The sequence below is a fragment of the Anguilla anguilla genome, chromosome 16 (assembly GCF_013347855.1).
Source record: "Anguilla anguilla isolate fAngAng1 chromosome 16, fAngAng1.pri, whole genome shotgun sequence".
NCBI lineage: Eukaryota > Metazoa > Chordata > Actinopteri > Anguilliformes > Anguillidae > Anguilla > Anguilla anguilla.
Genome location: NC_049216.1, coordinates 18,801,790 through 18,814,701, shown reverse-complemented (window position 1 = coordinate 18,814,701; position 12,912 = coordinate 18,801,790). Strand labels below are relative to the sequence as shown.

Here is a 12,912-nt window from a genome sequence, read left to right as displayed (position 1 = left end):
GCCACGGCAAGTTTTCAAAGTGAGGTTGCTCTTCCGTTGAAAAAGACGACAGTTTTCTTACACTTTTTCCCGCACCATTGTGTGCTCTATGGCTCGTGGAGGAGGCGAAATCGCCATGCAGCGTTTGACCTCAGCTCTTACAGTACTTGAATATGATGATGGCCATTTCATGACTGGAATTTCAACAGCCCTGGATTTCCTGAGCGTTTCACTCCAGCCGAAGCTGAATCAAACACACCCAGCTACCACCCAGCACACGTACCGTACGGCACTCCGTGGGGCTTGGCGAACAAGCACGTATGCAAGGTCGGGGAAAAAAATTCATTTGTGTACGTATTAATGTCACCACTTGAAATAAGCTTTTTTCTTCTGCTCGACAGATAATTTAGTGGAATTTCACCTGCCAGAGGTTATAGACATTTAATAGCTCTCTGTCTCTGCACTGACAGCTGGAGGCTATAGATCACAGGGGCGCTGTCTTAATTGGTTTTTTTGTGTAATAACAAAAAGGTCGTTCACCCTCAATTTACAAACACTTAGTAATATCTTAGAGCAGGGATGTCCAATCCTATCCGAAAAGTGCCGGCGTGGGTGCAGGCTTTTGTTTTAGCCCAGCGCTTAGACACCTGATTCTACTTCTCAAGGTCTTCATTGTGGACTATGATTAGTTAATTAGTTGAATCAGGTGTCATAGTGCTGAGCTAAAACAAAAAACCTGCACCCACACTAGCCCCGTTTGGATAGGAATGGACTCCCCCTGTCTTAGAGGAAAACAGCTATGTTTGCTGTGGAAGCCCTGAAATCATTAAGCTTTTCCTTGTTTTAAGTAATTGTGCTCTGCATTATTTAAATAATCTGCTTGTATTCATGAATGCATTTTGTAACTCCTCAATGTAAAAGCAGATTCCCGGGACCCAGGTGAGACCATGAATTTGGAGCACAGGCAGTCATCTTATCCTGAGCGGTGATAATAATTGTAGCAACGGGGAACGTGAGACGCAGCCGTTCTCAATTACGGACCTGTTCGAAGGGACAGCCGTGGAAAGTGTAACTCAGCAATTAACGACATAATTAAGTGCCAAAGCCATTATGGCGTTTTCCAGTTCCAGAAACAAGAGCGGCATTGATCAGCGGATAGCCAGTCAACCCCTGATTGATCGCCCCATTGATTGGCTTGCATAGGCATTCATCAACACCCCAAACTGTGGAGGGGTGGAGGGGTGGAGGGGTGGGGGGGTAATGGGGAGTGGATCCAGGGCCAGGAGGAGTGTTAGCGGCTCTGTGTTAAACCCGTTAGACTGTTGCTGGACACGCCGATAATGGCCTGTCACGCTCTCATCTGGTCACTTCCTGTCCTGACTGGCTCTTACTTCTTTGAGACTCTCATCACAGCAAGATCATGTGACCCTCCCAAAGGCCAAGCAATGGCCTATGAATTCTAATTAACGGTCACCGGTCCCGCTGACCCTCTTTCAGACGAGAGGAAATATAAAAGGTTTTGCCTGGGTTCTTGTGCGCTCTTAAAAACACGGCTGACGTGTTGAACTTGTTTAAAGCATCCCCTACTCTGGGGTGGACTCATGGAATAGAACACAGTTAAAACATTTCATATAGGGATACAAGAACAGTCTTTGGCACTTATCAAGAAGCTAAAATCTCGGATGGCAAGAATGTTAGGGCTAATGAAATCATTCAGACCACAATTTGGCATGAAAACCAGCCCTTGTTGCCCATCTCTGCGCTACACAATTTATCCACCATCTTCCTGACATACTGTGCGTCATTAATACCTTCATGTCCCTTATTGCTATCCAGCTGAAAGGCGCTAGTCCTCCCTGCAGTGGTGCTCTGCAGGGTCTGCTGTTTATTCCCGAGCGCTCCTGTGCCAGCTGCAGTCCGGACCCCGGCAGGGCGGTGTGCAGTCGCTCCACAGCCTCACTCAGGGACGGAGGGCTGGCCAGGTCTCCTCATGCCTCATCGTGTGAGTGCCTGCGCCTGCCTGCGACTGCCTGCGCCGGCTGCAAGCTGCACAAACGGCGCAGTCCTCCGGCGTGATTGGCTGCTCCGCTGACGCATTGCCAGGTGAGGAGGCACGCTGACCGGCTCCCGCAGGCTCATCCACACCCTGCAGGAACGCCTCTGAAATGGGATGGGCCTGCGCAAAATATGATCCGCCATCCCACATCGGGAGAGTACAAATTGAGAATTGGAAGATGTCAAAAGTAGTCTGTATAGATGATAGCATAGATGGCTTCCTATTGTAGTGGCTTCTGAATAGCCAATGTAAGCCAGTAAGGGCAATCTTCCCTAAACAGAGGCTTACAGTAGCTCTGTATCTCTGCATTATTATTCCATGTTTAGACTGTATCATTAGCGTCCAGCGTACCCAGCCTGTCAAGCTTCTAACGCTATTAAAACTGGTGCTGCTTTGTGGACAATTACCTGAGACAGGATCAGCCATATGGGTACTTGTTACTTTAAAAAAATATATCTATTCAAATAATGAGTATGCATTCCTAAACCCTACCGTACATCTTACTCACCGTGTTAATTGGACATAGGACACAATGTGGCTTATGAAAGCAGCTTGTACTGAACCGGTGTAATTACCCGGTGTAAATGTTGCTGATTGGACAGATCAATCCCTTCCACTGCAGGCTCCTTCAATTATTAACCAGCTGCTACTAACAGCATTATTCTCCAGCATTCAAGGCCAGGGCTGAAGCAAAGTTCTGCAGGGGGTCAGAGGACACCAGCACTGTGAACTGGGGTACGCGTTATATCAGATGCATTGATGTAATGCATTGTATTCCTGTCTCTTGCTCCCTCTGTTTCCCTTACTCTCTCCCTTTTTGCTTGTCTCTGTTTTTCCCTCCTTTTTCTCCCACCCTTTTATCCCTCTACCTTTATCTAGCTCCCCCTGCCCTCTTTCTTCCTCTTTGATCTTTTTGTGCTCTCTTTCTCTCCTTTCTCTGTCTTTCTCTTTATCTGGCTCTTGCTGTGTCCTCTCTCCACCTGTCCCTGTCTCACCTGGATCCATTCAACATTTCTCCTTAACTTTGACTTTATAAACAAATTCAGTACAAACAAATTTTCAGTGCACAATTTTTTTCTTTAATTTCAGTGACGATTGGAACTCGCCTAACTGTGTTTTTGAAGAAAAAGCCATTGCTTGAATTTAATTGCATGTCAAAGCTAAGGACAAATGTTGATTTAAACAGCCCTCTGTTTCTGTGCATTCCCAGGAGACAGTGATTGGGTGATTGGGTGATTGGGGGAGGAGTCGGGTAGCAGTCCTGTCTCCTGTGTGGCTGGGACTGGGTTCCTTGGCCTAACTAGTCAGGGGCTGCAGGGTCCTCTTTCCAAACACCCCCACCCCTCCACACACACACACACCCGCACACTCACTGCTGCCTAGAGCCACATGACCAGTCACACAGGCCTCCCCCGCCCCCCACCTGTCCCTCCCTTCCGCTGCACCTGACCTCGGTCCCTCACCCCTGTGCCCCCACACCCTAGAGCAGCAGGACGGGGTGGCCAGTGCCTCTGTGCTCCTGTGTTAATGTGTGTGCTGGTGGCCAGCCAGTTCCACAGGACCTCCAGCGTGCTGGGGAGAGTTGGGCCATGGCAGTGCGGTGAGGCCCTGTGTGAGCTCACAGATAGATGATCCCTCCTGCAGCCCTCCCCTGGGAGCTGTGAAATAGAGGCAAACAGAGAGGGGGGGGCGGAGGGGGGGTGCGGATAGCCATCAAACAAACTGCCAGGTCTTATTGTGTCAATAAACTAATTCCCACTTTAAGGCTTGCCCTTTGACCTTACAGCACTCCAGCAATGCAGGATTCCTTGTCTTCGGGCGAAGCGGGGTGGTGGTGGGGGGGAAGGGGGGGGGGGGTTTAGTCTCTTTCTGAAAACCCGCTAAAGGTTACATTTTCCCCCTCTCAGCTTTTCATTTGGCTTGACTAGAGCTGTCTTCACCTCTCTGCCCACCAACTTAAATGCTTATCGTTTTTGTCACCTTGTCCGATCTCTTAACAAATCCAATGTTTGACGTGGAAGCCGCTGAAATCACTTCCGAAAACAAGGCGCGGTTCCCCTGCTGGTCGCTTTGCTGTGAGGATAAGGGTACCTGAAGGCAGCGCTCTGCCGAGGCATGTTCTCTTTGAAGAACGCTTTGTGTTGGAGATTAAGGCAAAAATAAGAGCGCACAAGAAAGAGAACAGCAGACACACCCCCCCCCCCCCCCCCACAAGCCCCCCCGCCCCCCCACGCCACAGTCACACGCTGGTTTCCTCTTTGGAGCAAAAAACACACACTATAGGAATGACTCCCCAATGGCAAAACACTACAAACCCATTGAGTTAATGAATCGGCAGCTATTAGAGGAGAGCACGGCGAGGGGGCTGAGGAGAGAGCCCTTCCTGACGGCGGCGGCGCGAGGTGCCTCTCCGATCCGCGCGCGGCCACTCCCGCCACAGAGGCGCCCCGTCCTCGCTGCGGGGAGAGGGGGCCGGCCAGCGGAGCGGACGCGCGTGCGGACGGAGACGGGCTCGTGTGCGTGTGTGAGCGCGTGTGTGAGCGTGTGTGTGCGTGTGTGTGTGAGCGCGGGGAGCCGCGGGGGTCTAACCGAAACTCCGGCTGCGTGCGCTGCTCTGTGGGGGCCGCTGCTCGCATCGCGCGGCAGTAAAAAGGGAAATCTGCGAAAACATTTAAGCGAACATTTGAAGGGCCCGACTGTGTCGGAGGGTGCGAGCGTAAACCGGGAGAACAGCTGCCATCGGTAACATCACCACCATCTCACTCAAACCCCAAGGTTCGTCTCAACAGACTTTGCATTTCATGCGGCTGGAGTTTGTTGGATGCTGGCACTTACGACACTGAGCAGCGTTTACTCTTCCTCACCCTACTCTTCCTCTACCTGTACTCTTTCACCTCTGCTCTGCCAATGACCCTCGTGCTTGTTCTGCCATCCCTCTCCAGCTCTCGTCACACTGACACACGTGCTCTTACGTCTTTGCCCACTAGAGGGCAGAATTATATGTGCAGAATGTGGTGATGTGGCGAGAGAAATTGGAATCAATCCTTTGCACTTGTTATATATTATAAAATGTGTATAATTATGTTTAAAATGACTACTATTGCTAAATGGAAATGAATAATGATTTACAAATTTGACCTTGTACAATTGTTCTATAATTTCACACTCTCGTGATTTACCAAGTTCTTTCACGCTTGCTCACTGAGAGCCGGAGTCAGAGCTGGCTCGGAGCTGGAGCAACATGGCTTGCACGTGGGGGGTCTCTTTGTTAAGAGTCTTTGTACTCACTGCATTGGGTCTTTAATCTGATCCTCTTTAGAGCGTGCAAAAGCAGCTTAGAGCAAAGGGGTTTTCATTGTCCCGAGGCATCCCTACAGCCCCAAAAGGCCGCCCCTATCCCCTCTCCCCCCCCATTCATGCTCTTTCAGATAGCCAGGCTAGCGCGTCGCCTTGCCGCCTATGCGCTTCTGGCATGCGTTACTGTACTGTTAAAGACTGCGTTGGGAGCAGGAGCGCGCGGCGCGCCTTACGCTGCGCCTGCGTTTCCGCGGTAACTCACGGCAGCGGTGCCCTAACCTCACTTCAGCGCCGCTGTAACGGGAAGATTTGTTCGCGCGGTTCCGAGGGCGGCGAGCGGCGCCCGTGTCAGCCGGTGAGTGACGGCGAGGCTTCGCCGCTGAACTTTCGCTCTGTAATTACACCGCCGCCCGCCCGCCCGCCCGCCCGGACCTTGAGCCGCGGCTCGCGGCGGCCGGAACACCTGCGGTAGCCGGAGCCGTGGCGAATGAAATGGCGTTTTTTACAGGTGTGCCAGGGGTATGTAGATAGAGCTTTCCATTAGATTGAAGATGCATTGTGCCCACTCCACCCACACCCACGGCACTCAAACAATGGCAATGGCAATAGCCTGACAATAGGCCCGGCGTAGCCTGTTTGGAAGGGAAAACCCAGCTTGATGTGTGATTGAGGCCCTTAATGACAGGCATAACTTGGTGTGATGCGCAGGCCGTCTCTTTGAGATTAAACAGCCTGAATATTAAAGGCAACAAAAGGAGCGGAACAAAGTGGTCCGAGGCATCATGGGAAGGGGACCCCTGTGGTCCAATCCCGAACCTGCAGCTTGCGCGGTTGCAGACGGCTGGGGAGGCGTGTGTACAAACCTGTCTGGATTTGAACAGCCATTTACATTAAAAACCTGTTGCTAAAAGCCGTCTATTTTTTTATTATCATTATTTGAAGGGGAGAAGTGGGTCACATATGTTTGCCCTTGTAGTCCTGCTTCACATTGTGGAGTAATGGAGCCTCAGCTGCAGGATTGCGGCTTTTAATGAAAAAGTAGGGCTATAGAAAACAGGTACAATCCGGTCTCGTATTTCAGGCGGCTTTGTTATGTCTGACAATGAGGCAGGGCTGTTTGATTCTTACAGACTTGGTAAATGGGGCTCTGGAGCCTGTGCGTGGCCCAGCCCTGGATATTAACTCCACCAGAGCCACCACAGGATCAATACGCTGCTAAATCAGGCCTCTCAGGCTCATTTCTGTATTTCTTTATGTATGTATGTCACTTTTGCTGCTGATTTTGTGGGCTCAAATTTAATTTAGATGCAGGAACGTCCTTTCACTACAGGATTGGGTCGGATCGTTATTGTAATTGTGTGTGTGTATGTGTGTGTGTGTGTGTGTGTGTGGCTGCATGTGTAGGGTGTACATGCGATTTCATGTATATTGCATGTCTGTGCATTTTGTATGTGCGTGTGTATGTGTGTTTGCTTGCACGTGTTTTATTGAATTTAACAGCTGGATCATGCGTGTGTTGTGTTTCTTGGAGCTGTGAGTTTGAGTGGTTTTTAGGTCTTTCTGCCAGGTTCTTGCTGGCATATTTGAAATGAGGTAAGATTTAGGATTTACTGCCCTTTTGTGTATGAATCACAGCCCTTTTTATACATTGTCCCCCATTTTAGGGAAGCAAAAGTAACTGGACAACTGGCTGCTCAGCTGTTTCTTGGCCAGCTGTGTGTCTTTGCATCATTGATTAATGCACCACAAAAAGCCAACAAAAGGTCTAGAGTTGATTCTGGGTCTTGGATTTGCATTTGGATTTTGTTGCTGTTGTCTCTCTACATGAGGACCAATGAAGTGTCAATGCCAGTAGAGCAGGCCATCACAAGGCAAAAAAAAATCTGAATAAATCAATCAGAGACATAGCTAAAATATTGGGTGCGTCAAAATAAACAGTTTGATGCATTCTTAGGAAGCAAGAATGCACTGGTGAGCTCAGCAATAGCAAACGACCTGGTAAACCCCATAAGCCAACTGTAGTGGATGACTGAAGAATACTTTCATTTGTGAATAAAAACACTTCTTCAAGTATCGAACAGGTCAAGAACACTTCTGGATGTAGGCATAGATGTGTCAAAGACTACATAAAGAGAAGACGAGACCAGCATAACCTCAGAAGGTTCACTGCAAGATGCAAACCACTGGTAAGGCTCAAGAACAGAATGATCAGGTTAGAGTTTGCTAAAAACCGCATTTAAAAAACTGGAACAAAGTCCTATGGATATATGAGATTAGTGTTAACCTCTACCAAAGTGATGGAAAGATGAAAGTGTGGAGAAAGAAAAGAATTGTTCATGATCCAAAGCACCCCCGCTCATCTGTAAAACATAGTGGAGGTAGTGTTACGTCTTGGGCATGTATGGCTGCCACTGGAACAAGCTCACTTGTTTTCAGTAAGATGTAACTGCTGACAGAAGTAGCGTACAGAAACAACTGCTCAGATCCAGCCAAATGCCTCAAAACTCATTGGATGGTGCTTCACCTTGGAGGAGAACTATGACCCCAAGTATACTGTTGAAGCAAACAGGAAAAGGAGTTTTCCATGGCTGAAAATTGAAATGTTCTTGACTGACCAAGTCAATCACCTGACCTGAATCCAATTTAACATGATTTTCACTGGCTGAAGACAAGACTGAAGGCAAAATATACCAATATATCTATGGGTATATCTATAAATATATCTGATACAAAGAGATCATGAGATACAGAGGATTTACAACCAAGTACTAAATATGATGACTTTACTTCAAAGTATATTAGTTGGTCCAATTACTTTTGCGCCTATAAATTGAGAGGACTGTATTAAAAGGGCTGTAATTCCTATACGGATCACCTGATGTGGGTGTAAATAAAAGCTGACACATTTAAAATTTAAGCTGACAGTCTGCACTATCACCTCATATTCATTGTCTCAATTCATACCCAATGTGCTGGAGTATAGAGCCCAAACAACAAAAATGGTGGCACTGTCCAAATACTTACTGATTGCACTGTACATCAGACAGCCAAGTAGGCACACCAATTAACACTGCACCAGCTTCAAATATGCTGCTGTCTCACTGGACAATAAAGCGCTCTATCATAAGTTTACATCTCTCTAGCACGTAAAAGAAGAATTATAGAACAATTTATTTTATTCCTCTTCTTCTTATTAATAATAATAATAATAATAATAATAATAGACTGTTCCACATTCCCAGGCTCAGACTGCATGTAAAAGGCGATGACAGATCCTGATATTTCCCGGTGTAAAATACAGTTAAATTATCGGGTGAACAGAGCAGGGGGTCAGGAGGCAGGCGGCCATTTGCGTTGGCTGGCAGGAGCGTTTAAGTTGACAAATAGGATCTGCAGGGAGACCGCAGCCACCTGCCACTTAGTTATTAACAGCTCTTTCAGGAGTGATTTATCTGGCACTTTTTAAAGAGGGGGCACAGCTATTAGAATATTATTCAGAAAATTAGCCCTGTTTAAGCGTAAGGCCTTGGCTGGGCTGACCCCTTAATATACTTATAATGATGCCATTTACCAAACAGATCTTAAGTCAGAGAGCCAGGGAGGGAAAAGCCAGGCCCAGAGCAGACTCGCTCACATAGCCACAGAGGTGAGAAAGGCACCTAGGGGCATGGCAGCCACAACTTAAAGCTCAGAGAAAGTGTTTGGTTGGACTGTTTGTTTGGTGTGTGCCTGTATGTCAAACTGAACAATTACCCCAGGGGGGCTGTTTCAAGTATTTAATGATGCTTTCCCCCTGAAAACCTGTTTCAGACATTCAGAAGATTAAAATGTTGTAGATTGTTGTTCCTTAAGCCAGTGCTAGCTGCCACCGAATTTTAGGAGGGGGCAGATGGAAATTTGGTGAGAAATGGCTGGTATGTTGGTGGTTGTGGACATAGTCACAGCTCCATGCATCTTACCAACAATTTTTCCTTTCCTTCACTGAATTTATCTCAGGTTTAATCTGAGTAGTTCAAATGCCATTTGGGATTTCAGATACTGTAGCTGTTGGCAATGTTCTTCGCCATATTGCTCCAATGAATATCATATCTGTGCAAAATGAAGCAAGGGTTAGTCTTTCATTCAGGGTAGAGGCCTTTGTTCGATATTGTTTTTAATGTGTTATTTAGGAAATGAAAAACTCCAAACATGAGAGTGCTCAGGTGCGTGGTTGTATCCAGTGCTAAAATGTGCCAACGAAAAGAAAAACCAGCAGACTCCAGGCTGTAACATGGTTTGGATTTGTAAAGAAGACCAGTGCACACAAATGAGTCCTAGTTTCCGCTGAACCTTTTAAATTGCCCCACTAAAACAATGAGAGAACCGACAAGCAGAAGATTATCTCAGTAGATCACAGTATCTTTTACAGTTTGCTTTTTTTCATTTTTGTTAAATACTACTAACTACGGTAATTATGCATAAAAACCCAGTTGGTGGCTAGATGCAGAATACATTATCATTCTGATAGATGAGCCTAAATAATCAACACATTAATAATTCATACAGCAATTCATTATGCATGTGTATGCATACTTTTCAGCCACAATAAGCACCTCATCAACCTGATGCCAGCCCTTAAACAATAGAGTTCCATTATTAGCGGGGAACCCGAGTTTACGCTTGTTAATCTGCTACTTGTATTATTTTATCAAACATTCATTTAGTCTGCGGCTCGGCGCAGTAGCACTGCATTTCAGCGTCTCCTCTGTTTTTAAAGTTAATGGCTTGAGCCGTGGCCATTATTGAGAGCTGGAATATTACAAACACAATTAAATCCCAGCCGGACACTTTTTATTGTTGTGTAAGGACACCAAGTATGTCAACTTAAAACGTGCCACCATCAAAACTAATTACGAGCTGTCTCCCCAGTATTTCTCTCTTCCTTCAGGGCGCCCACACTCCCTCTGCACATATATATATATATATATTTTTTTTTTTAGTGGCGTGCCACTTATAAGTAATCAGATCTTTTTAGGGTACTTTTGGTCCCAGTGTGCTTTACTTCTTGTGCCTTTCGCTCTGTGTGGTTGGGTGCTGGGTATCTGTTAGCGGTACCTTTGCCTCAGTGCACGGCCATGTTGATTAACTATGCCAGACTGCACTTTTACCCCCGATACCCTGTACCGCCCGTCAGTCAGCTATTGTGTCCAGTTTACTCGCTGTGGCAGTATTCTCTCTCTCTCTCTCCATCATGCTCTCTCTTCTTTTTCACTCTCTCTCCATCGTGCTCTCTCTCTTCTTTTTCACTCTCTCTTCATCATACTCTCACTCCAGGTAATTCCTGTTACCAGCCATTGTGTTATTATAGGCCGTGGGTGATACCACTCTTAAGATTTCCATAGCCTACACACAGCATACTCTCCTCCATCTGCAAGGCCCATGGCTTAGCCGTCAGTTTGAGGGTAAAAAACGCAACCCATTAGATTACTCATCTGACTATGCTTAAAGGAGAATTGTGCAACTCTGGTTTGAGAATGATTAATGATACAGTGTATGTGACATATGCATGCATGAATCACCAACCCTGGACCTGACTCTCCTCCAGTTGTTGATGCAAGCTGACCTTCCTACTAACCTCATGAATTGAAAAGCAAGAAACTAAAATTAATCCACAGATGCACAAATATCTTTTTCAATGCAGTCAGAGCAAGAGCCTTGCTCTTCACCCACTTCTGAACCGTAAAATTGTCACCATTCATAAGACATAAATTGCTTTATGAATGCTGCTTACGGCCAACTCACCATCCATCATTCACCAAAGATTCACCTTTTTAAAGGTCCAGGACAGCTGAATGAATATACAGACCCACCCAGGACAGGTTGCTGGAGTGAGATATCATTTCACGAGTGAAGATGGGTCATTCCCGGTCACCTGAGGTTCCCAGTGCCTAGTGTAAAAAAAGTGATCTATTACATACTGTACAAGTGTGTTTCTGGAATGACATGCTGATCACCAACAATTTTGGCATTAAAAAAAAAAAAACACTTTGTGCTTTATGAGTAATTCAATGCAGTATAGTCCATGTGGTGCAGTTTTTAATAGACTGTAGCTTATTAAAACCTTAAATATATCAAAGCAGATATACAACAGGAGGCTTGCCTCCCCCACAGACTTCTCTAGAGGGATTTATCAGACCCAGGTCTTATGGGAAGCTTATGGTCACGCCCACACCTTCCATCCATTCTCTCCTTCCCTCTTGACTATGATATAAATGTATTCCTTCCCTCTTGACTATGATATAAATACACGAACCTACCAATATACTGGTAACTGTGAAAATAAAGGGAACACTAACCATTCTGTCCATCTCTGTGAAGTTCTTGACTGACTGCTCTTGATGAAACTGCCAGTTCACATCTAGGTTGCTTAGAGTTGCTAATCTGTTTTGCCTTGAATCTCAAAGTAATGCACTGACGTCATGGTTAAATAGTATGTGATTTCAACCACGCTTGCCCCTAGTTAATCATGTCTCACCCTCAGACTTCCATCGCCTTAGCTACTGTTCCTTCTGAAGCATCAGCAAATTTAGCAGTGTTCATCACTGGAAAGCCTGCTGCTCTGGTAGCCAAAATCATGGGAATCTGGACCTGCCCACCATTTTTCTACTCTACGCTGAGATGTGAATTGCTCAGTTAACTCAGGAATCACACTTTTGTGGAAATGCATGGTTTCAATATACTTTTATCCCTCATTTATATAAGTGGTTCCTTTATTTTGGCTGGTACAGTACCAGTATATATAAGGAGGAAGCCACAATATGTCCACCATTTTATCTGGTCACTTTTCAAATTACTTCTGACCCCCTATTCCCCACAAGGTCCCACTACCACTCACCCTGAAACACCATGGCATCTTGGGGGTTGACCAGCAGACCACAGAGATTCAGAAACCTCTTGCAAAGACTCAAACCCTCTTTCCTTGTGCTTTATGAAATTCTTATGAAAAGAACAAAGGCTTAGCTAAATGGGAAAATGAATAGCCTTATATGCTTATTCTGTTTATTTTATTTCCTCTTGATAATGTCTCACTCATAGTGATGTATTTTCCTTTGCAAGTTTTGAAGTATATGCTAGCCTGGAGCATCAACTGATTTTGAAACCCAAGAAATCTTCAGGAGGTATTATTGGTTTGTTTTCTTTGTTGTGAATTAGCTCTGCCCTTGAACTGACTTTAACTACCACAATCCAACATGGAGGGAGAGGACATTTACAAAGAAGAAGGCAGAGGCAGGAGAAAGTAAAAGAGGCTATGGAGAAGAAAAGCCTTTTCCATTGGAGACAAATACTCATATGGACTTGAGAGAGTGAAAAAATTCAGTCCAAGATACCACTCATCAGGGGAATAGAATGCTAAGCACTGTCCAATTGTTCTTGTAAATTACTCAAAGCATCGGCATGTTGTATGGAGTTGATTAATAAAAGATATTTATTACACAAATCCTTGGGTTGACAAGTTAAAATACTACCCCATCTTTCATTTCTCCCCAAAGATCGCTGCTCTCTCAGGTTGAAAATACTCATTAAACTGCCTCCAGTGCTGC

At 45.8% G+C, this 12,912-nt stretch overlaps 1 long non-coding RNA gene across 2 annotated transcripts in view; it reads left to right on the top strand.

The window, feature by feature from the left end:
* The window catches only part of LOC118215822, a 35,577-nt gene extending 22,665 nt beyond the window's left edge, over nucleotides 1–12,912 (top strand). The window contains exons 5-7 of one of the 2 annotated variants that reach the window (XR_004762895.1): nucleotides 1,855–2,082; nucleotides 2,705–2,770; nucleotides 11,149–12,912. This is a non-coding gene — a long non-coding RNA (uncharacterized LOC118215822). The remainder of the gene's footprint in view (nucleotides 1–1,854; nucleotides 2,083–2,704; nucleotides 2,771–11,148) is intronic. The other variant, XR_004762896.1, reaches the window with a different exon arrangement.